The sequence below is a fragment of the Pituophis catenifer genome, unplaced genomic scaffold (genome assembly GCF_029215685.1).
Source record: "Pituophis catenifer annectens isolate HBS135680 unplaced genomic scaffold, rPitCat1.0.hap2 SCAF_20, whole genome shotgun sequence".
Lineage (NCBI taxonomy): Eukaryota > Metazoa > Chordata > Lepidosauria > Squamata > Colubridae > Pituophis > Pituophis catenifer.
In genome coordinates, this window is record NW_027256900.1 from 437,922 (window position 1) to 459,811 (window position 21,890).

Below are 21,890 nucleotides of genomic sequence, written 5' to 3' on the forward strand. Positions count from 1 at the left end.
TAGCAAGATTGTATAATAAAAGTGGAAAATAATAAGCAAATTAAAAAACAATAAGCAATGTAAACCATATTGCTGTATCACCCCTACAATTTACCGCAATTAGATTAACATGTGCAAATGCCATGATTCTATTTCAATAAAGGGCCTATTATAATTTTTGGGAGTTGTTGCATCTTTTTCTGCTTCTATATTCCAGATTCTTTGAGGAGAAATTTTTTTAGCTTCTTCTCAAGTTATACAAGAAAGAGGGAGACCTCAGAGCATAATTTGATTTGTCAGTTATGTAATCCAAGATTGGTCTTTAATTGAAATTTTGTTTGACACAATTTTCAGAGTCTGTCAGTTTCCATAGATTACATTATAGGCCAATATCCATATTTTCTGAATTTATACAAAGCAGAAATTGTGTAAATTCCTAATACAACTGTGACGGCAGCAGCTGAAGTCCTTTTGCCCACCCCAAGATCCTCCTCAGAGGCTGAGATTGGGTTGGTTCTGCTGGTGGTTTCTCTCTGAAGCCCCAAACATCAGATTGAAAGAAGAACATGGGGGAAACTGGGCCTCATATACTTTAATAACTGGGGCTGTGGAAGCTGGAGAGCAATGAGGTTTTCATTTAAGGACCACTATCCTTCAGCCTAGGATTGCACTGTTTTTTTTTTGTTTTTTTGTTTTTTTGTTTTTTTTGTTGTTGTTGTTTTGGCTGCTACCACACATTGATGGCTCACATTTAAGAGATTGTCCACTAAGACTCCAAGATCCCTCTCACAGTTACTGCTATGGAGCCAGGTTTCACTTAATCTGGAAGTGTACATTTGGTTTTTTCTGCTTAAGGCTAAGCTTTTACTTTTGTCTACATTAAATTTCATTTTCCAGTGTTCAAGTCTATCTAGATCTATCTCGATCTTGAGCCTATTTTGATGTTGGCTATTCCTGTCACTTGTGTCATCTGCAAATTTGATGATCTCCCCATCTATTATCCAAATCATTCATGAAAATGTTGAAGAGAACTGGGCCTAAAATGGAACCTTGGTGTCGCCAACTGCTTGTTTCCCTCAATGCAGACCTAGTTCCATTGAGGACCACAGACTGACTCCATCTGGGGGTGATGCTGTCTCTCCCACATATTTTCAGCTTCCCGAGAAATTGGTTGTGGTTTACTTTGTCAAAGCCTTTCTGAAATCCAAGTACTGTATACTACATGCACTGCATTTCACTGGTCCACTAATTTAGTCAGTTTTGTCAAAGAATAAAATAACGTTTATTTATGATCTGATTTTGGATCCTTCATTAGTTGAAGTAAGTCATTCATATCTAGACCTAATAATAAGGGTTCAAATATGCACCTTTCCCTTTCCCCTTGGTAAGCATAGATCCTTCTTCTCAAGGCTCCATTGAGCCCAAACCTCCCTCTCAAACAAGGGCTTGGATCAGGGCCAACAGGCTGAGCTCCATTTTGAGGGCCATCCATTTTCCATATAATATTGCTCTGTTAATTGTGACAAATGCCGCACTAACTTCTAGAAAGCCTGCAAACCTTGTTTTACTTCACTGATATAGATTAGATATTTCAAGACAAATTTGTTACTAATATTAGATTATTAATTTATGCATTATTTCTTTTAAAATCTTTATAACTTTTCACTCTACCTAAAACCTTCTGGGTCTTCTGCAAGGAATGCATTTTCCTCAAATTTAACTAAGAGGATCATGGCATAAATTTTAGCCACAATATCTGCTAGTCTATTTGGACTATAATGGCTAAAGTCCTTTTCATTCCACTTTTAAGATGGATAAAATGCTTCTATTGCCAACTTCAGTCTGACTGGATAGGGCAGGCATCATTTATGTGTGAAAACGAAGATGCCAATAGATTTTATGATTAATCTCAACATGAACATAATTGGGTAAAATATTGATGTTTTTGCTAAGAAAAGCAGCTCTTGAATTCCATGAAGAAGACATGATTGCATCTATTGCTCACCCACCACCACCCACCCCTCACTTTACCAGAAGGAGAAAGACACACACAAACCTGTGGGACTTTGTAGGTGCCTCCTAAAGTTGACATCTGGATGGAGATGCCCCTTCTAGTTCCATCAAGAAGAACCAGGAGGTTCTCCTTCCTTCCACAAGCATAGTTGGGGACATTGGCTTCTCCAATGGAGAGAATGTCCAGCAAGGCATCTGAAGTGCAGAAAGTGCTCCAATAGTTGTTATAGATGTTGTAGCCAAGCGTGAGATTGTGCAGGAGATGGGAATTCTTGTTGACCATTTGAATGGCGAAAATTAATCCTAAACCATATAAAAAACCATAAGAATTCCTATTGTAAAAAAAATATTATAATCAACAGCAACAACAAATACTATTTTTAATATATAATCCTCCAGAAGCCTACTGAGCCTTAAGACAACATTGATCCAAAAGCAAAGATCAGTTACACAAATATGGGAATTGGCTGAGGTACAGCAACTACAACTGATTCCACCACTACTTTAAATACAATTCATTCAAATGATAAATTAAGGATTAGACTGAGAAATGAAAACAATCTGCAACCCTTTCAGCTTTTTGTCAGACCCATTTTTGGATGTGAGTCTCTTTCACAAAATCAGAGAAAAGAGAGAAGCCATGGAAATCTAAATCATCCAGGAAATTAGACATATTCCCCAATATAGGAATAAATGAAAAAAAGCAGAAAAGAAGGAGAGTGTTAGAATGGAGGGAGTGCAACTCCATCACCCTGAATGACTTACGGATCATAGAAAACAAACTGAAGAGAAGGAGCCATGTTGAAAAGCAACTTTATATACAATATTTTATTTCCAGTGGTGATTATACTAACAAGATGGTCTCCTGGCCTGTAAAAGCTCTGTGGTTGTTTTCCATTCTGGTGCTCTGAACTCAGCGGGCATTTCTTTCTCAGCTTCCCAGAGACTGGATGGGACAAAAGCAGCATCAGAATCAGAAGCAGGAGATCCATAATTCATGGGGTGAATCAATCAATCCTTTTCCTGTTTCTAAAGAAGAATTAGAAGAATTCAAAGGACTCTCACTAGGTGGAATCTCCAGTTGCTTTTCTTCTTCAAACACAGAGACACACTCAGTTTCATCTGGAAAGGAGAGAGATGGACATTCAAGAGCTGAGACTCTGCCTGTCCCAAAATTTCATATTTCTTTGCCCAAAGCCTCTCCTGGAGGATTCAACAAAAGAGTAGAGCTGAAACATTTATCATAATTCTCCCTCTCAGGAGGGATCCCTGGATAATTCAACTAGTTCTTGGATGCAAAGATTGTTGGGAAATTCTCTGAAGAGAAGTGAAAGGGAAATAATCCCCATATGGCACATAATGAGAGGGGCAGAGATTGAATTAAATCTGTCATCTAGAATCGAGAGGTTTGGGAGCTCCATCCTTGAAATTGGTCTCAGAGACAATATACAGCATTTGTGGCTGAAAATAAAAGGAAATGTGACATTTGTTGACATTGTGGTTAAAGAGAAAATCCCAGGGGCCAGTTAATGCCTGTGACATTAACATGTCACATAGCTGCCTGCTGAGTTGGAGGCAAAATTTACTTTATTTTGAAAGTTAATGTTCAAGGGCATCACCACAAAAGTACAGCCATTCTCTATGAAAAAAATCAAGTTTAGTTTAAAACTAGTTACAAGAATTTAGCAGTTACAAAAAAACAGAGAGAGAGAGAGAGGGAGAGGGAGAGAGAGAGAGAGAGAGAGGGAGAGAGAGAGAGGGAGGGAGGGAGGGAGGGAGAGAGAGAGAGAGGGAGAGAGAGAGAGGGAGAGAGAGAGAGAGATATTTCTGCCAGTGTCTATCAAGCTTTGTCCAGAGATTGTGGGAAATCCCTGACCCCCCTCCATCCATCCACAAAGCTTCATTTCTGTCCCCCTCCATTCATATTAAAGTTTGAAAAACACTGATGCATGCCAACAACTCTCCACATGTTGCCTCCATTTTGGAAAACAACTAACAGACCTGAAGAGACCACAAGTCATTGGCCGTGTAGGGAAACAATAATAAGGATAGAATATAAAATATTGATATACTAGATTTAGTAAAAACTTGTTATTCTGTAACCATTAGGTTCCTGTAACATATATATTGTGCCTTCATATTTGTATCACATATATTATTCCTTTATATTTGTATCTCCTGTTACAAACATATTGTTGTTAGGCCTCTGTAATATATCTGGTATTTGTCAAACATATGTCCCTACCATTTGACCTGAACTCATATCAATATTCTTCCTGTTTTTCTTGTGCCATTTAAGAGCATGGTACCTATCTCAGTTGGAACTGCAAACATCAACCAAGGGGTAATTTACACCTCAGCCCTAATTTATACCTTTGATCTGGATAAGCTCGTGCCTTGCAGAACCACGGGGTCAAATGGACAATTGAGAAAACAAAGGAATGCTCAAGGACGAGATAAGACTAATTGGGAAGTTTCTATTCCCTTGCAGGGCAACAAGGAATACACAAACATAAATTAGGGGGGCAGAATTGGGGATTAAACTGGTGTTTTAAGGGTATAAAAAGAGGTCACATCTTCTCTGAAGTTGTTGGCCCTTCCATATACATGTCTCTTTGTATGTGTTTGGAATGGTTTTACCCAGCCTTTTGCTTTTGATCAAAAATTAAATGCTGATTCTTATTCAAGCCTCCATTTAAGTCCTTCTTTTTGGCTCACTGTGGGCTTAAGCGTACAGCCGGACCTTTCATTTCTGGCGCCCAACATGGGGCTTGAAGGCACCATTTTCCTTCAAGGTTGCTACATTTGGCTCCCCCTACAGCCAACCCCCTTGTGGTTTGGCGGCCTTCACCAACGCGGACAGAAAAAACCGGCAAGGACCAGGGATGACGTCAAGAGCACTCCCGGCAAGTTTAAACTGGTGACTTCGACCTGGTCGGACGTCAGCAGATTCTGTTTCCAGCTGAACCTGAACACCCTAATTGAGGCTTGAACTGGGTATTGGGGAAGATTGTACTCTGCTAGGTCAGTAGAGACTTTTTCTTTTGGGTAGGGTCGGGAGTGTTGCTTTGTGAGTGTGTGAATGAGACGAGGGAAATTCCTCAGAGGTTTGCCCTCGAAGCAACATGCGGAGATCCAATCTGCATTTCTAATTATCCAAGAGGAGATCAGCCAGAGACGAACACTTTGAAAGGCATGTGTCTGGTGGAATATTAAAAGTGTGTAGTGTAGGAGAGGGCTCAAACTTCAGACCGGCATGGGAGGTCTAGGAAATCTCTTAGAGTTTGGTCATGCTGGTGGCTCAGCAGACTAATAGCATTGTGATTAACACCATCTGTCTGCAATTACTGTAAGTTCGAATCTCACCAGGCTCAAGTTTGACTCAGCCTCCATCCTTTCTAAGGTAGGTAAATTGAGGACCCAGTTTGTGGGGGCAATAAGCTGACTTTGTATAAATATACAAAAGTATGAAGGCTATTGCTTAACGCATTGTAAGCCACCCTGAGTCTCCAGAGAAGGACGGCATATATACAAAAGTATGAAGGCTATTGCTTAACGCATTGTAAGCCGCCCTGAGTCTTCAGAGAAGGACGGCATATAAATCAAATTCACTGCCCTGAGTCCTTCAGGAGTAGGGCGGTATATAAAGTCAGTAAATAAAATAAAATAAAATAATGCTTCACACCGACGGAAAGGTGTGGGAAATCTCCTCAGGAGACAGAGAAAGTCTAGTCAGGCTTTGAGCTGACAGAAAGGAATCCCCTAGAAAATGGGCTACCATGCTGGTAGCCCATTTGGAATAAGTACCTTTGTAAGAAAAACAGAGCCGTGTTCCCCTCTGGACTGCATGTTAGCCCATTGGGACACAGTAAAGCCTATTGCAGGAAAAAAGATTGTTCTTAAAAAAAAAAAGCTGAAAGCCCTCTGCATATCCATCTGGCCAACCTACTTAATTGGTCCTAACGTAGGAACCTGGCCTCCAGAAGGCAGCCTTGATTTAGATTTTGTCAACAAATTTGCTGAATTTCTGGCTGTCATCGGATGAACTGAAGAGAAGCTCTACATTAGCTTCTTCTCCAATCTCCTTTGTCGCCCAGACATCCAGAAAGCATGTGGGCTCACTCCAACACCCTCTTCTAAAATTTGCCCCATTGTCACTTTTGCAAAAAAGAAAAAGCTACCCAAAGTGACTGAAGAAGAAGAGGAGTTTCCCCCACCATATTATGTTGCTCCCCCTTCCCCTGATGTAAGCGCTGTGCCTTTAATGGCTCAGGTACCTCAGGCAACAGCACAAACTGCTGTGCGGGATCAGGTGCGTCCAACTGCCCCTCAGATTAATCCACAAGCTCAGGTGCTCCCAACAACATCACAGCCATCCCAGGCTAATCCACAAAGTTCAACATCCCAAGCAGCCCAAGCTCTGTATCCAGATCTGACGGCTTTAAGTCCTCCTCACCCTAGGACGGGACAGACTTACGCACCTGCTGATCAACCGGGTCCCTCAGTCCTAGCCCCCCTTCGACAAGTTCCTATGAAAGATGAATTGGTGTTTGTTCACACACCTTTTACTACCAATGATCTTTTCAATTGGAAAGCAGGACTTCCCTCTTACAGGGAATCCCCCCAAAGTTATGTTGAACTCGTTCAACGTGTGATGGCCACTCATAGACCTAATGTGCCTGATATTTTTACTCTCTTATCGGCACTCCTGTCTACTGAGGAAAAACAACAAGTTCTTAAAGCCACCACAGCACACTACAAAGCTGCTAGAGAACATGGCATTCAAACTAATAACGATGCCCCAGCCTTATGGCCTGAACCCCTGGTTCTTTTTAGCCCCAGCTATGAGGTTGATCCCAACACGGATCAGGGAGCCCTCATCCTCCAGAGAGCCAGGGATGCTATCCTTCAAGGACTGAGGCTCGGTGTTCCAAAAACGGTGAACTTTCACCGAGTTCATCAGATCCTTCAAAATCCAAAGGAATCCCGCACTGATTTTTTGAACCGTTTGAAAGATGGATTTCGGAGGTTTACTGACCTCGACCCTGATAGTCCAGCTAATGATGTTTTGCTGAAAATGACCTTTGTGGGACAAAGTGCTCCCGATATAAGAAGGAAATTGCAAAAACTAGAGACCCCTACTGCTAAGGACTTAGAGGCCCTCATTCAGACAGCTTTTACTGTTTATTCCCAAAGGGAGGAAGAGGAAGAAAAGAAAGAAGATAGGAAAATGAGAAAGCAAGTTGCTCTTTTAGCAGCGGCTTTGAGCCCCCAAAATAAAGGCAGGGGGAGACTCCTCCAGAAAAATCAATGTGCCTGGTGTCATCAAACTGGCCATTGGTGGAGAGAATGCCCCAACGAACCACAACGGCCCAATAGGGGACGCAGACAAATGAGGGGAAGGGGGGGATACAGACCTGATCCCCCGCAAGCCCCCCTCATGTCAGCTCAGGCTCCTGAGTTTTATTCAGAAACCTACTGAAGGAGCTCTGGAGGGCCAATTGCTTCCCTAGACCCTCTGATGGAGCTCAAAGTGGGGAACAAATCTTATTCCTTTTTGATTGATACAGGAGCTACCTTTAGCATCCTGAACAATAAATCAATCCCTTGCCTCTTCTAAAACCACCCCCATTGTTGGAGCAACCGGGATAGAAGAGAATGCCCCGATCAGTCACCCAATGGTGGTTGAACCAACCAAGGGACCATCACTCCAGCATTCCTTTCTAATATTGCCACAATGTCCTATCAATCTTTTGGGGAGGGATCTGCTAGGAAAATTGGGGGCAGTTATACAATGCTCCCAGCAGGGAGTTTCCCTTGAAATTCCCCCAGAAAGAGCTTATCTTTGCTTCCTAGAGAAAGAAACAATCCTTAGAGGACCTGATTCAAATAAAATAAATCCCCAGGTTTGGTATCAAGGAATCCCTGGGTTTGCAAAATTTGCTACACCCCACATGGCTCAGCTCCTCCTAGATGCCCAACCTATCTCTATCCGCCAATACCCTATCAAACGGGAAGCCCGGCTTGGCATTAAAGCACAGATTGAACTTTTTCTGAAAACTGGCTCCTTATCCATACACAATCATATTGGTCAACGCCAATTTTTCCCGTTCCTAAGCCTGATGGGACTTGGAGATTTGTGCAGAACTTAAGGGAGGCGAACCGTAGGCTCCGCCCACTTCATTCCGTAGTGTCCAATCCATATACGGTACTGACTACACTCTCTAGTGACCAGAATTGGTATACGGTCATAGATTTAAAAGACGCCTTCTTCTGTATCCCTCTGGCTAAAGAGTGTCAGTCCTAATTTGCTTTTGAGTGGGAAGATCCTTCCGATGGTTCCAAGTGCCAGCTGCCTTGGACTCACCTACCACAGGGCTACCGTAACAGTCCAACAGCTTTCGCTGCAGCCCTTGCCCAGGATCTCAAAGACTTTGACACCCAACAAACTTCCCTCTTACAATATGTGAATGATTTCTTGATAGCTGGCAAAGACCAGAAAGATGTTGAGGATACTTCAATCGCCCTCCTCAATCACTTGGCTGAAAAGGGCTACACAGTATCTAGGAAGAAAGTCCAATGGGCCACTCAGGAAGTACAGTATCTGGGTTTTGTTCTGCGCAAAGGCTGTCAGCTCCTACATGAAAGCTGCCTACAGGCTATTTCAGCCTTACCTACACCCACTAACGTTAAACAGCTACAGACCTTTTTAGGCATCACTGGCTATGCCCAGCTGTGGATTCCAATGTATTCTGTCATTGCTAAACCCCTTTATCAATTAACTCAAAAGGACATGGCCTGGGAGTGGACAGGGGAACATCAGAAAGCATGGCAGGACTTGAAAGATGCATTGGGCCGTGCCTCTGCCTTGGCTTTACCCGATCAAATGAAAGGCTTTGAACTCTTTGTTTCTGAAATGAAGGGTTGTGCCCTGGGCGTTTTATTGCAAAAACTGGGCCCCGAAAGAGTTCCTGTGGCTTACCTTTCAAAAATCCTGGATCCAGTGGCCAGAGGCTGGCCAGCCTGTCTCCGATCTGTTGCAGCCACAGCCATCCTCATCCAGGAGACTCATAAAATAACTTTGGGGGCTCCCCTTAACGTTTATACGCCTCATTCTGTTCAAGCTCTCCTCGAACAGAAACTCCCAGCATGGGCCACCTCATGCCGGATTTCTAAGTATGCAAGCCAGATTTTAGAATCAGACTCTGTTCAGCTTCATAGATGTGAAAGGCTGAATCCAGCTACCCTTTTGCCTTGCCCCCCCGAGGATGGTCCACAGCATGACTGTTTAGCTGTCTTGGAATCTGTGGTAGGCATTCGTGCAGATCTTAGGACTGAACCTTTTGACAATCCTGAGTCCCAACTCTGGACTGATGGCTCTTCTTTTGTAAAAAATGGGAAAAGATACACAGGACTGGCTGTAGTTTGCAGAGATGGCCCCCTCCTCCTACGACAACTCCCCTCTCACTGGTCCGCTCAAGCAGCCGAGCTTTTAGCCCTGATCGAGGCATGCCATCTGTCAGCTGGACTACGCACTAATATCTATACTGACAGTCGTTATGCATTTTTGGCTGCACACACTCATGCCGCTCTATGGAAGGCTCGTGGCTTTACTGGTGCAGATGGGAAAAGTCTAAAGATGAAGCCCTTGCTAGAAAAACTTGTCACAGCTGTCAGACAGCCATCCCAGCTAGCTATCATTCATTGTCAAGGACACCAGACAGACCACAGTGAAATCTCTTGTGGGAACCGGGCTGCTGACTATTGGGCCCGCCAAGCTGCTGAATCAGGCCCTGCTGTCAATCCCAAGAATCTCTCAGCTTTGCTTCCCTGTGACCCCACGCAACACCTTCCTGCCCTATATGATACTAGGGACCAGCTACACCCTGATGGCAAGTGGTGCGATGGGTGGTGGGTTGTTCAAAACAGAATCCAGCTCCCTCAACAAATGGTGTGGAAACTTGTTCAACGAGCTCATCGCATGTCTCACAGCAGTCCTCGCCCACTCCAGAAGTGGCTCACATCCCGCTATTGCAATCCAAACTTGCGTGGCCTTTGCAAGACTGTTGTTTCTCAATGTGACATCTGCCAAAGGAACAGCCCCCGAGGGGGCAGTCCGCTTCCTCTCGGTCGTCTTCGAACTGCCCGATACCCAGGGGAGGCTTGGCAAGTAGACTTTACTGAACTCCCAAAAAGGGGAGCAAAATCTAATCTTCTTGTATTTGTGGATTTATTCACTGGATGGCCAGAAGCCATCCCTACCTCCACCCAAAAAGCCAGAGAGGTGGTGAATGCCTTAGTTGATCACATTATCCCAAGATTTGGGGTCCCTAAGGGTCTTGAGTCTGACAATGGCAGGCATTTCACCTCACAGGTTACTCAGGATGTCAGTAAGTTTTTAGGCATCCCTTGGCACCTCCACTCTGTTTACAGACCACAGGCTTCATCAAAAGTGGAACGTTTGAACAGAACCCTGAAAACACACTTGTCTAAATTATGCCAAGAAACCCAACTCCCCTGGCCTAAGGTACTACCACTAGCCTTAGCAAGAATTAGAGCCCTGCCTTCAGGGAAATTGGGATTGTCACCCTTTGAAATGATGTATGGGAGACCCTTTGTTGCTTCTGCCCTGCCAGATTCTAGTGAAGGGGAAAGAAATATCACCTCATATTTGCATAATCTGGCGCAGGTTTTGTCCTCTATCTCTAAACAGGTCCAATCCGCTTTACCTCCAGCTGCTGACGTGCCACCATTGGCTGAACCGGGCCAGTGGGTAAGGATCAAAGAACTCTCTCCCACCTGCACTCAGCCCAAGTGGTCTACACCCCGTCAGGTTCTTCTGAGCACCCCCACAGCTGTGAAAGTGGACGGCGTCAAAGCGTGGGTCCACGCATCACGAGTCAAGCACGTCCCCGAGCCCCCTGAGCAGTGGCAAGTCCAACAGCTGGAAGGACTCAAGCTGAAACTTCACCGCTCCCCAGCATCGCCTGCTGACCTGTTCACTGATGAACTGGATAGACTGGACACCCATTGAATATATTTGGTTTGCTGTTTTTGTTGTCTTTGCTGTTTTTCTGCTCTGTTGCTGCTGGTTTCCCCGCACATTCTTTGGAAAAGGTGACAATGGCTCTGATCTTTATTTTGGTTCCACAACTTGTCTCAATGTTTTTGATCCTCGGGACTTTTATACCCGCAGCCAAACTCTTCCAGTCCCAGTGTGAACAATGTTTGGTTACCACTCGCCATGGCAATCAAGTTACCAGAACTCTTGTCTATCACTCTCATTATGATTGTCAGGACAGCAATAACACATTTTGTGTCCACAACACTACTACCTATGAGATCTGTCCTAATAACGGAAACCCCATATGTTTTAACCCCCAGGGTTCCCGTTTCATCCTGAACATTGAAGTTACTGGTTATCGAGGTAGTAAAAAATCTGGTGTCTCTCTTGGGAGGAATCAGAGTACTTCTCAGAATCCTCAGGTTCAAATCTGTTTTGATGCCTGTTATGCTATTGAATGTGGTTCTTTAGATTGGCACAAGTCATATCGTACCTTAGAAAAATACCTCTATGAGTTCTGTTACAACCCTCCTGCTATCTCATATGGTGTTTCTTCTCAGTCTTATACATACTGGCACACTAAGAAATCCCAACCTCAACCAGGACCACCCCTAAGTGGTTGTTATGGTTCTAGCTTCTTTAATATCTCCCGGGGAGAGGCCACATCAACTTGTCATCTTTATAAATGCAACCCTATGTGCCTACTTTTCAATGCTCCCCCTCCAGGCACATTAAATGTGGGTCTTGGGATAAACAGACGGGGAACTGACCCCTTTGGCCAGATTGAAATTAAGGTTACCAGAACAGTGCATCAGCCTGAGCGCTTCACAATTTTCCATTCCTTTTATGAGGAAATGGAGAAGAAAGTAGAAATTCCTCCAATAACAAAAAACCTTTTCATAGACTTAGCTGAGAGGATTGCATCATCCCTCAATGTGACTAATTGCTACGTCTGTGGAGGCACGAATATGGGGGAACGATGGCCATGGGAGTCCAGGGAACTAAACCTGAACACTCTTCCCCAACTGAACCTCACATGGTCCTCTCTAGACCAACCCCGAGAATGGATCCTACAAACTTCCATTATTGGAGATATATGTTTTCAAAGACCTGTCTCCTGACTTTTTACAATCCCTTTAGGGGATTTAGTCTGTCAAAACCTTATTGTAGCTGCTAATGCAAGCACCACTTGGTGGTCTGGTGTGAATGCTACTCAACCAACAAACCCCTTTTCTGAGTACAAACAGCTCTCCTCCCTCTGGGATCGTCTCCATGATGCCTCTTCATCTTGGCCTGCCCCAGATGGACTCTTTTGGATTTGTGGAAGAAAAGCTTATGTGTCCCTTCCACGTAAATGGAGTGGTACTTGTGCCTTAGGGACCGTTAAACCTAGTTTCTTTCTTTTACCCATCACTCAAGGAGAGAGACTTGGTGTCCCAGTTTATGATGAAGTAGGACACAGGGATAAAAGATCCGTTACATTTGGGGATCTCAAGATCACAGATCAGAAAACTTGGCATGATGAAGACTGGCCTCCTGAAAGGATTATTCAGGTATATGGCCCAGCCACGTGGGCTGAGGATGGGATGTGGGGTTACCGCACACCAATTTATTTACTCAATCGTTTAATCCGGTTGCAAGCGATTGTTGAACTCATTACCAATACTACAAGCACTTCCCTTACTCTGCTTGCTCAAACTAACACCAAGATTCGCACTGCTGTCTATCAGAATCGTCTTGCCCTCGATTATTTACTTGCTCAAGAAGGAGGAGTTTGTGGAAAATTCAATCTCACTAATTGTTGTTTAGAAATTGATGATAATGGTAAGGTCATAGAGGAGCTTACTGCCAGGATGAGAAAACTCGCACACGTCCCTGTCCAGAAATGGACTGGAGCGGTAGATTTTAACTGGTTCGGCAGTATCTTCTCTGACTGGAAACGAATTGGGTTCATGGTGCTATTGGCTTTTGGGAGTCTCCTTTTTCTCCCTTGCCTCATTCCTTTAATCCAAAAAATAGTCACATCGACTATCTCTGGGATTACAGTCTTAGCATCCTCAGTGCCAACAAGTTCTCGTCAAAAGCCTGCAAATCTCATGATTCTTAAAACCATCCCTACTAAATATGTACCTCTTTTACAGCATGATGGAAAGCATTCCATCGTTTAAATAAAAAGAGTGAAATGTAGGGAAACAATAATATAGAATATAAAATACTGATATACTAGATTTAGTAAAAGCTTGTTATTCTGTAATCATTAGGTTCCTGTAACATATATATTGTGCTTTTGTATCACATATATTATTCCTTTCTATTTGTATCTCCTGTTACAAACATATTGTCATTAGGCCTCTGAAATGTATCTGGTATTTGTCAAACGTATGTCCCTGCCATTTGACCTGCTCATATCAATCTCTTTCTGTGCCACCTAAAAACATGGTACGTATCTGTTGGAACTCCAGCCATCAACAAAGGGGTAATTTACATCTCAATCCTAATTGATCTGATCTGGGTAAGATCTGGTCTTCAGGAGCCAGGGGCTAAGTGGCCAATTAAGTAAACAAAGATAAGACTAATTGGAAGTTTAGATTCCTTTGCAGGGCAACAAAGAATACACAAACATAAATTAAGGGGCCAGAATTGGGGATCTAACTGATGCTTTAAAGGTATAAAACGTGGTTACATCTTCTCTGAAGATGTGAACCCTCCCATATACATATCTCTTTGTATGTGTTAGGAATGGTTTTACCCAGCCTTTTGTCTTTGATCAAAGATTAAATGTTGATTCTTATTCAAGCCTCCGTTTAAGTCTTTCTTTTTGGTTCACTGAGAGCTTAAGCGTATAGCCGGACCTTACAAGCCGAACCGGTCCGAACCGGTAGCATTTCACCCCTGGTTCAGAAGATTAACTGGTGACTTTGATGCTCTTTCTCCTGCTTGGAACCTCACAGATCCTTTTGGATGCTGGTTTCCAGAATTCCCAGTTAGGCCAGGTCTAAGAATACTGGAGTTTCTCACCACAGCAGAAAGGCTGGGTGTTTATGAAGCCAAATTTAAAAGGGGAATGTGGTTATTACCCTCACTGGGTTCAGCTCTCTCTCCTGCCAAGCGTTGGAAGAAATCATGGGCGCTGCTTGCTTTAAAGAATCTTTTTCCAAGTCCAAGTTCCAGGTTTCTCATAATCCTCAGCCACAGCTATGCAGTTAGCAGAGACAGTTAGATTTTTTTTAACTCTGCAAAGTTCAAAGAACTAGTTTTTCATTAAAGTTGATTTTGTTCTTGGAGTCTGACCACACTATTGCATCAACCCTTTTGTGCGGTGCCCTTGAGCATTAGCTTTCAAAATAAAGTAAATTTTGGTTCCAACTCAGCTGGCAGCTATTTCAGATCTGTGGCAGGCTCTGGCATTAACTGGCCCCTGGGATTTTCTCTTTAATCACTATGCAAACAAATCTCAGATTTATTTGTTTCTTCAGCCACAGGTGCCGTGTATTTTCCCCAGGGCCACTTTCAAGCATGGAGACCCCAAACCTCTCAATTCTAGATGACTGATTTAATTCCATCTCTGCCCCTGTTATTATGAATCACATGAGGATTATTTCACTTTCATTTCTCTCCAGAGAATTTCCCAATAATCTTTGAATCCAAGAACTACTTGAATTATCCAGGGATCCCTCCTGAAAGGGAGAATTATGATAAAAGTTTTAGCTCTGCTGTTGGGCCGAATCCTCCAGGGGAGACTTTGGGCAGAGAAATATGGAGGTTTAGGACAGGCAGAGTCTGTGCTCTTGAATGTACATCTCTCTCCTTTCCAGATGAAGCTGAGTGTTTCTCTGTGTTTGAAGAAGGAAAACAACTGGATCATATTCCACCTTATGAGAGTCCTTTGAATTCTTCTAATTCATCTTTAGAAACAGGAAAGGGATTCACTGATTCATGCCATGAATGATGGACCTCCTGCTTCTGCTTCTGATGCTGCTTTTGTCCCATCCAGTCTCTGGGAAGCTGAGGATGAAATGCCCACTGAGTACAGAGAACCAGGATGGAAAACAACCACAGAGCTTTTACAGACCAGGAGACCATCTCATTGGTCTAGTCATCAGTGGAGATGAAAGATTGCATATAAAGTTGCCTTTCAACGTGGCTCCTCCTCTTCAGTTTGTTTTCCGTGATCTGTAAGTCACTCCATTCTAACACGCTCCTTCTTTTCTCTTTTTTATTTTTCATTTATTCCTATATTGGGGGATATGTCTAATTTCCTGAATGATTTAGATTTCCATGGCTTCTCTCTTTCGTCTGATTTTGTGAAAGAGACTCACATCTAAAAATGGGTCTGAAAAAAAGTTGAAAGGACTCCAGATTATTTTCTTATCTCAGTCCAATCCTTAATTTATCACTTGAATAATGGATTTACTTAAAGTAGTCGTGGAATCAGTTGTAGTTGCTGTACCTCAGCCCGTTTCCATATTTGTGTAACTGATCACTGGTTTTGGATCAAAGTTATCTTAAGTCTCAGTAGGCTTCTGAAGGATTATATAATAAAAACAGTATTTATTGTTGCTTTTGATTATAATAATATGTTTTAACAATAGGAACATTTATGGTTTTTCACATGGCATACGGTTCATTTTCGCCATTCAAATGGTCAACAAGAATTCCCAGCTCCTGCACAATCTCACACTGGGCTACAACATCCATAACAACTATATGAGCACTTTCCACTCTTCAGATGCCTTGCTGGACATTCTCTCCACTGGAGAAGCCAATGTCCCCAACTACGGCTGTGGAAGGAAGGAGAACCTCCTGGCTCTTCTTGATGCAGCTGACAGGGCCATCTCCATCCAGATGTCAACATTAGGAGGCACCTACAAAGTTCCGCAGGTTTGTGTGTGTTTTTCTCCATCTGGTAAAGTGAGGGGTGGGTGGTGGTGGGTGAGCAATAGATGCAATCATGTCTTCTCCATGGAATTCAATAGCTGCTTTTCTCCATATTCTCAATATTTTACCCCATTATGTTCATGTTGAGATTAATCATAAAAGGCCTTAAATGCAAGCAATACATTCCCTGGAGAAGACATTCTACCAACTACTTAACTGATCAAAAAATATCCCTGGTTGTTGGGGCCTCTATTGGCATCTTCATTTTCACAGATAAATAATGTCTGCCATATCCACTGGGTTAGAAGTTGGCAATAGTAGCATTTTATCCATCTAAAAAGTGGAATAAAAATTACTCTAGCAATTATAGTCCAAATAGACTAGCAGAAATTGTGGCTAAAATTTATACCATGATCCTCTTCGTTAAACTTAAGAAAAATGCATTCTTTGCAGAAGAACCAGAAGGTTTTAGGTAGAGTGAAAAGCCATATAGATTTTATCAGAAATAATGGATAAGTTAATAATCTAATATTGGCAACAAGTTTGTCTTGAAATATCTCATCTATATCAGTCAGGTAAAACGAGGTTTGCTGCTTTCTAGATGTTAGTGCAGCATTTGACTCAATAAACAGAGAAATATGATGGAGAAAATGTTTTGCCCTCAAAATGGAGCTCAGCCTGTTGGCCCTGATCCAAGCCCTTGTTTGAGAGGGAGATTTGGGCTCAATGGAGCCATGAGAAGAAGGATCTATGCTTAGCAAGGGGGAAGGGAAAGATGCATATTTGAACCCTTGTTCTTCAGTCAAGATATGAATGACCTACTAGGACTAATGCAGGGTCAAAAAACAGATCATAAATAAATGTTATTTTGTTTTTTGACAAAAGTGACTAAATTAGTGGACCAGTGAAATGCAGTGCATGTAGTATACAGTACTTGGATTTCAGAAAGACTTTGACAATGTAAACCATCATCTACTTCTTGGTAAGCTAAAAATATATGGGATAGACAGCATCGGCCCCAGATGGGCTCAGCCTGTGATCCTCAATGGAACTACGTCTGCATGGAGGGAAACAAACAATTGGGGACCACAAGGTTCCATTTTAGGCCCAGTTCTCTTCAACGCCTTCATGAATGATTTGGATGAGGGGAGAAACGGGAAAATCATCAAATTTGCACGTGACACTAAAGTGGCAGGAACAGCCAACATCAAAATAGGCTCAAGATCCAGATAGATCTAGATAGACTTGAATCCTGGGCTTATTTAACTAAATGAAATTCATTGTAGAGAAAAGTAATATTTTACATTTAGGCTAGAAAAACCAAATGTACACTTACAGATTAGGTGAAACCTGGCTCCATAGCAGTAACTGTGAGAGGGATCTTGGAGTACTAGTGGACAATCACTTAAATATGAGCCAGGAATATGTGGCTGTAGAAAATCAGAGGCCAGACATTTGCTCTGAACAAAGATGTCTCTCCCGCTCTTGCAGAGAGCTTTATTTTTTATACAGTTTTACACAGGCAGATAAAAGGCAGGACAGCAACAGCGTTCTAATTGGAAAATCCTCCTCCCTATTCCCCCACTCAGAAGGAAGGTCAGATAACACAGACCAGAGCCAGAATGAGATCATCCAGGAAGAAGATACATGACACCAGAAACGGAAGCAGTTTGCTGCATTCTGTCCAAATTAATTCTTCCATCCCTACATGTGGTAGCAGCCAAAAAAGCTAATTCAGTCCTAGGCTGCGTTAACAGAGGGATAAAATCAAGATCACATGAAGTATTGGTACCGCTTTATAATGCCTTGGCAAGACCACACTTGGAATAGTGCATTCAGTTTTTGGCCACCATATTATAAAAAAGATGTAGAGACTCTGGAAAGAGTGCAGAAAAGATGATTAAGGGCCTGGAGACTAAAACATATGAGGAACAGTTGCAGGAATATCTAGTGTAGTGAAAAGGACTGGGATGTAATAATAGCAATGTATCAAAAAAAAAAATTTGGAAAAGTTTTTCAGTTTTATTTTTTATACACATAATATAAAATGTACATTTTCTTATACATAATTAATCCTACATATACATGTTTTCCTTAAAGAAAGCATTAAAATAAGGCATTTTAATTACATTTGGAGTTGCTCTTCTACCTTTTCTTCCCTCAACCCTTCTTCTTCTCCTCCTCTTTCCCTTCCCTCCCTCCCCTCCCCTCCTACTTTCTCCTTCCTTCTCTCCTACCTCATCCTACTTCCCCTTCCTTTCCCCCATTTCTCTCTTCTTTCTGCCCTACTCACCTTCTCTCCTACTCCTATCCCCTCCCCTTCCTTCCTCTCCTTTTCTCTTTCTTCCATTCCTCTCCCTCCCTCTCCTCTTCCTACCCTCTACTCCTCTCTCCTTTCTATCTTCTTTGCTGTGGAATATTCTCCTTCTTTGGTATCCGAACAACTCCTGTATTCTAATACTATATACTTTCTTTCAATTTCTTTTCAGATTTATTCTCTCTATCAGTATTATCATCATAATTGTACACTTATTCTTATTATCTTCTTTCTTCCCCCCCCTCCCATCCCCCTTTTTCATTTACTCTGGTGTCATCTGGGTTTCTTTTTTATCCTCTCCCTCGTTTAACTTTCTATTATCTAAATCCTTTATCTATCCTCTTATCTTCATATTTCTTTTCTAACCATATATAAATGTCTTGAAATACACTGATTCCTCTTTATCTCTTATTCTTAGAGTTAATCTATTCATTTCCGCACAGTCTAAAATCTTTTTTATTACTTCACCTTCTGACAGAATTTTTTCTGTCTTCCAATTTTGTGCAAACACAATTCTTGCTGCTGTTATTATATGTATAGTTAAATACACATCTTCTTTACTATATCTCTCTGGGAGAATACCCAATAAAAAAACCTCTGGTTTTAATTCTATAGATTTATGTAATATTTCTTCCAACCATTTCTGTATTCTAGACCAATAATTTTTTGCTTCTAAACATGACCACCACATATGATAGTATGATCCTGGTAAATGCAAACATTTCCAACGTTTGGCTGATTTATCCTTAAACATCTTTGCTAATCTTTCTGGTGGCATATGCCACCTATAAAACAGATTTTCTTTATATGCAGTTGCCATTGTCAATTTATAATTCCTTTCCCATAGTTTTTGCCATTTCTCTAATTCTATTGCATATCCAAAATTTTTCACCCATGTTATCATTGTCTCTTTTACCTCATCACCTTCCAATCTAATTTGCAACAAATAATTATGCAGTCTTTTAATCATTTTTTCATCTTTTCCAGTCATTATCTGATCCAACTCTGATTCCCCCAAATTAAAACCATATTGTTTCAAGTCTTTATCATATCTTGATTGTATCTGCAGCCGTGTATACCAGTCAGTCTCAATCCCTTGTTTTTCTAAGTCTTGTTTCTGTTTTAATTCTCCCTTCTCTGTTAAAATGTCTTTATATCTTACAATCTTGTCCATGTTAATCATATTTGGATGTGTCAACGCTTCTATTGTTGAAAGCCACATTGGTACTTCCATATAATGTTTTTCTTTCACTCTTTCCCAAACTACCAACAAGCCATTCCTTACACAATGTCTCTGGAAATATCCATGAATCCGATTTTTTCCATACCATAAGAAAGCATGCCATCCTAGTTGTAGGTCATGTCCTTCCAAAGTCAATAGTTTTGTATTTCTCAATAAGATCCATTCTTTAATCCATGTTAACATCGCCGCTTGATGATACAATTCCCAATTTGGTAGACCAAATCCTCCTCTAAACCTGGAGTCTTGAAGCAATTTAAGGTTAATTCTCGCTTTTTTCCCTTGCCGTATGTATTTCCATCATTTTATTCAAACTTTCAAAGTATTTTTTCTCCAACTTTATCGGAATTGTTTGAAAAAGAAACAACAATCTTGGCAATACATTCATTTTGATTAACGCTATTCTCCCCATTAAAGATAATTGTAAATTTTTCCATTTTTCCAAATCTGTTTCAACCAATTTTCCAAAGTACTAAAAAGCAAGACAAGAAACAATAGATGGAAACTAATCAAAGGGAGAAACAACCTAGAACTAAGGAGAAATTTCCTAATGGTGAGGAATGGAACGTCTACCCTTCAGAAATGGTGGGTGGTCCATCACTGGAGGCTTTTAAGAAGAGACTGGACAGCCACTTGTCTGGAATAGTATAGATAGATACAGATTAACAGAGTTGGAAGGGACCTGGTAGGTCATCTAGTCCAAGCAGACCCTACACCATTTCTGACAGATGACGGTCCAGTCTCTTCTTGAAAGCTTCCAGTGATGAAGCTCCCACAACTTCTGAAGGCAACTTTATCTCTTTATTTCCAGGTTGAATCTCTCCTTGTTCAGTTTCCATCCATTATTCCTTGTCTGGCCTTTGTCTGGCCTTCGGGTGCCTTAGAAAATAGCTTGACCCCTTCCTCTCTGTGGCAGCCCCTCAAATATTGGAAAACTGCTATCATATCTCCCCTGGTCCTTCTCTTCACTAGACCAGCCATGCCCAGTTCCTGCAACCGTTCATTGTATGTTTTAGCCTCCAGTCCAGTAGTGGGTTCCTCCCGGTTCGGCCCAGTTCCCGCGAGCTGGTAGTGGTGACAATGTGATGTCACCGAACCGGTTCTCCCCCCCCACCCGTCCACCCCCCACCCCCGCATTATTCTTACCTTTTATTTGGCCCCACTCCCAATCTATTGCTGCCTCCTGAGTCCCAGTTGAATGCTAGAGGGAAAAAACTGTTTAAACTCTTGCCCCGGGGCTTCAAAGGGCTGCCCTACAGCTGATCAGTGTTAAAAGAAGACAAATGAGTAGACCGGTGTCTTCAAAAATAAATGGGTAGACCCAGTGGTGGGATTCTACTTCGGTAGAACCGTAGTTAAGTAGTTAAGCCAGTGGTTCCCAAAATGGGCGGTACCATGCCTTGGGGGGGGCGAAAAGAGGCAAGGGGGCGGCAGGGGGGCGCTAGAGGCAAAAGGGGGCGGCAGGGGGGCGCTAAGTGGCAAGTAGGGTGGCCCCCACCCTTTGGCCTGTGCCTCACAGCAGTTACCTCCTTGCAAGCAAACAGCAAGAAAAAACAACTCCTTTCAGCTTCAGCATAGGCTAATTAGCCCATTGATTAGATCGGCCTCCTGACTCTCAGCTGATTTGCTCTCAGCTGTTTTGCGCAGGGCTCAGCTGCTTGCTACAAAGAGCTAAATTGCGGAAGCAGATTTTTTTTTCTCCTTATGCAAATCAAGCTGAAAACAAAATTGAAAGTAAAGCAGGGTGTTGGCTGTTAGGTTGGAAAATTAGGCAGAGGCAGATTTCTTTTCTTTTTCCTCACCAAAAAAGGTAGGTGCAAACAATGGGAAATTTAGGGCAAAAGAGGTGAGTTCAAGATTTTAAAACACAAAAGAAAAAAAGCTCTATTTAACTAGGGAATTGTAATAATTGAGATATGATTAATTGTATATTGTGTTGAAAGCAGGAATGGTTAAGTTGTGGTTTGGAGGAATATATGGGGGAAATTATTTGGTTTATTATTATTGGTAAATATAATTAATTGATTTGTAAGAAATTGGATTGCATGGAAATAATTGGAATATTCATATTCATATTGATTAATATACAAAAAAGATAGTTATATAACTAATTGATTTATATTAAAATGTTGAATTTGTATTAAACAACTGTATTACATAATTACATAATTAACCAATGTGAAGATGGATATAAAAATAGAAGGGGTATAATATAGAATAGAAGGGAAAAAATGAATTTGATTAAGATTAGAGATGAGGATGAAGGGTAATATTGGTTTTTTAAAAAAATACATGAGGAATAAATATGGCAAAAAGGAAATATAGAAATTGTAAATTTAATTGAAATGACTAAACACTGTTTAAATTTGTGAACCGGCCAAATACTCTGTTCAAAGAAA

General features: G+C 41.8%; 1 protein-coding gene across 1 annotated transcript in view; it reads left to right on the top strand.

The window, feature by feature from the left end:
- LOC139326249 (vomeronasal type-2 receptor 26-like) overlaps positions 1–21,890 on the top strand; it is an 85,218-nt gene that overhangs the window by 43,618 nt on the left and 19,710 nt on the right. The gene's annotated exons all lie outside the window — the stretch shown is intronic.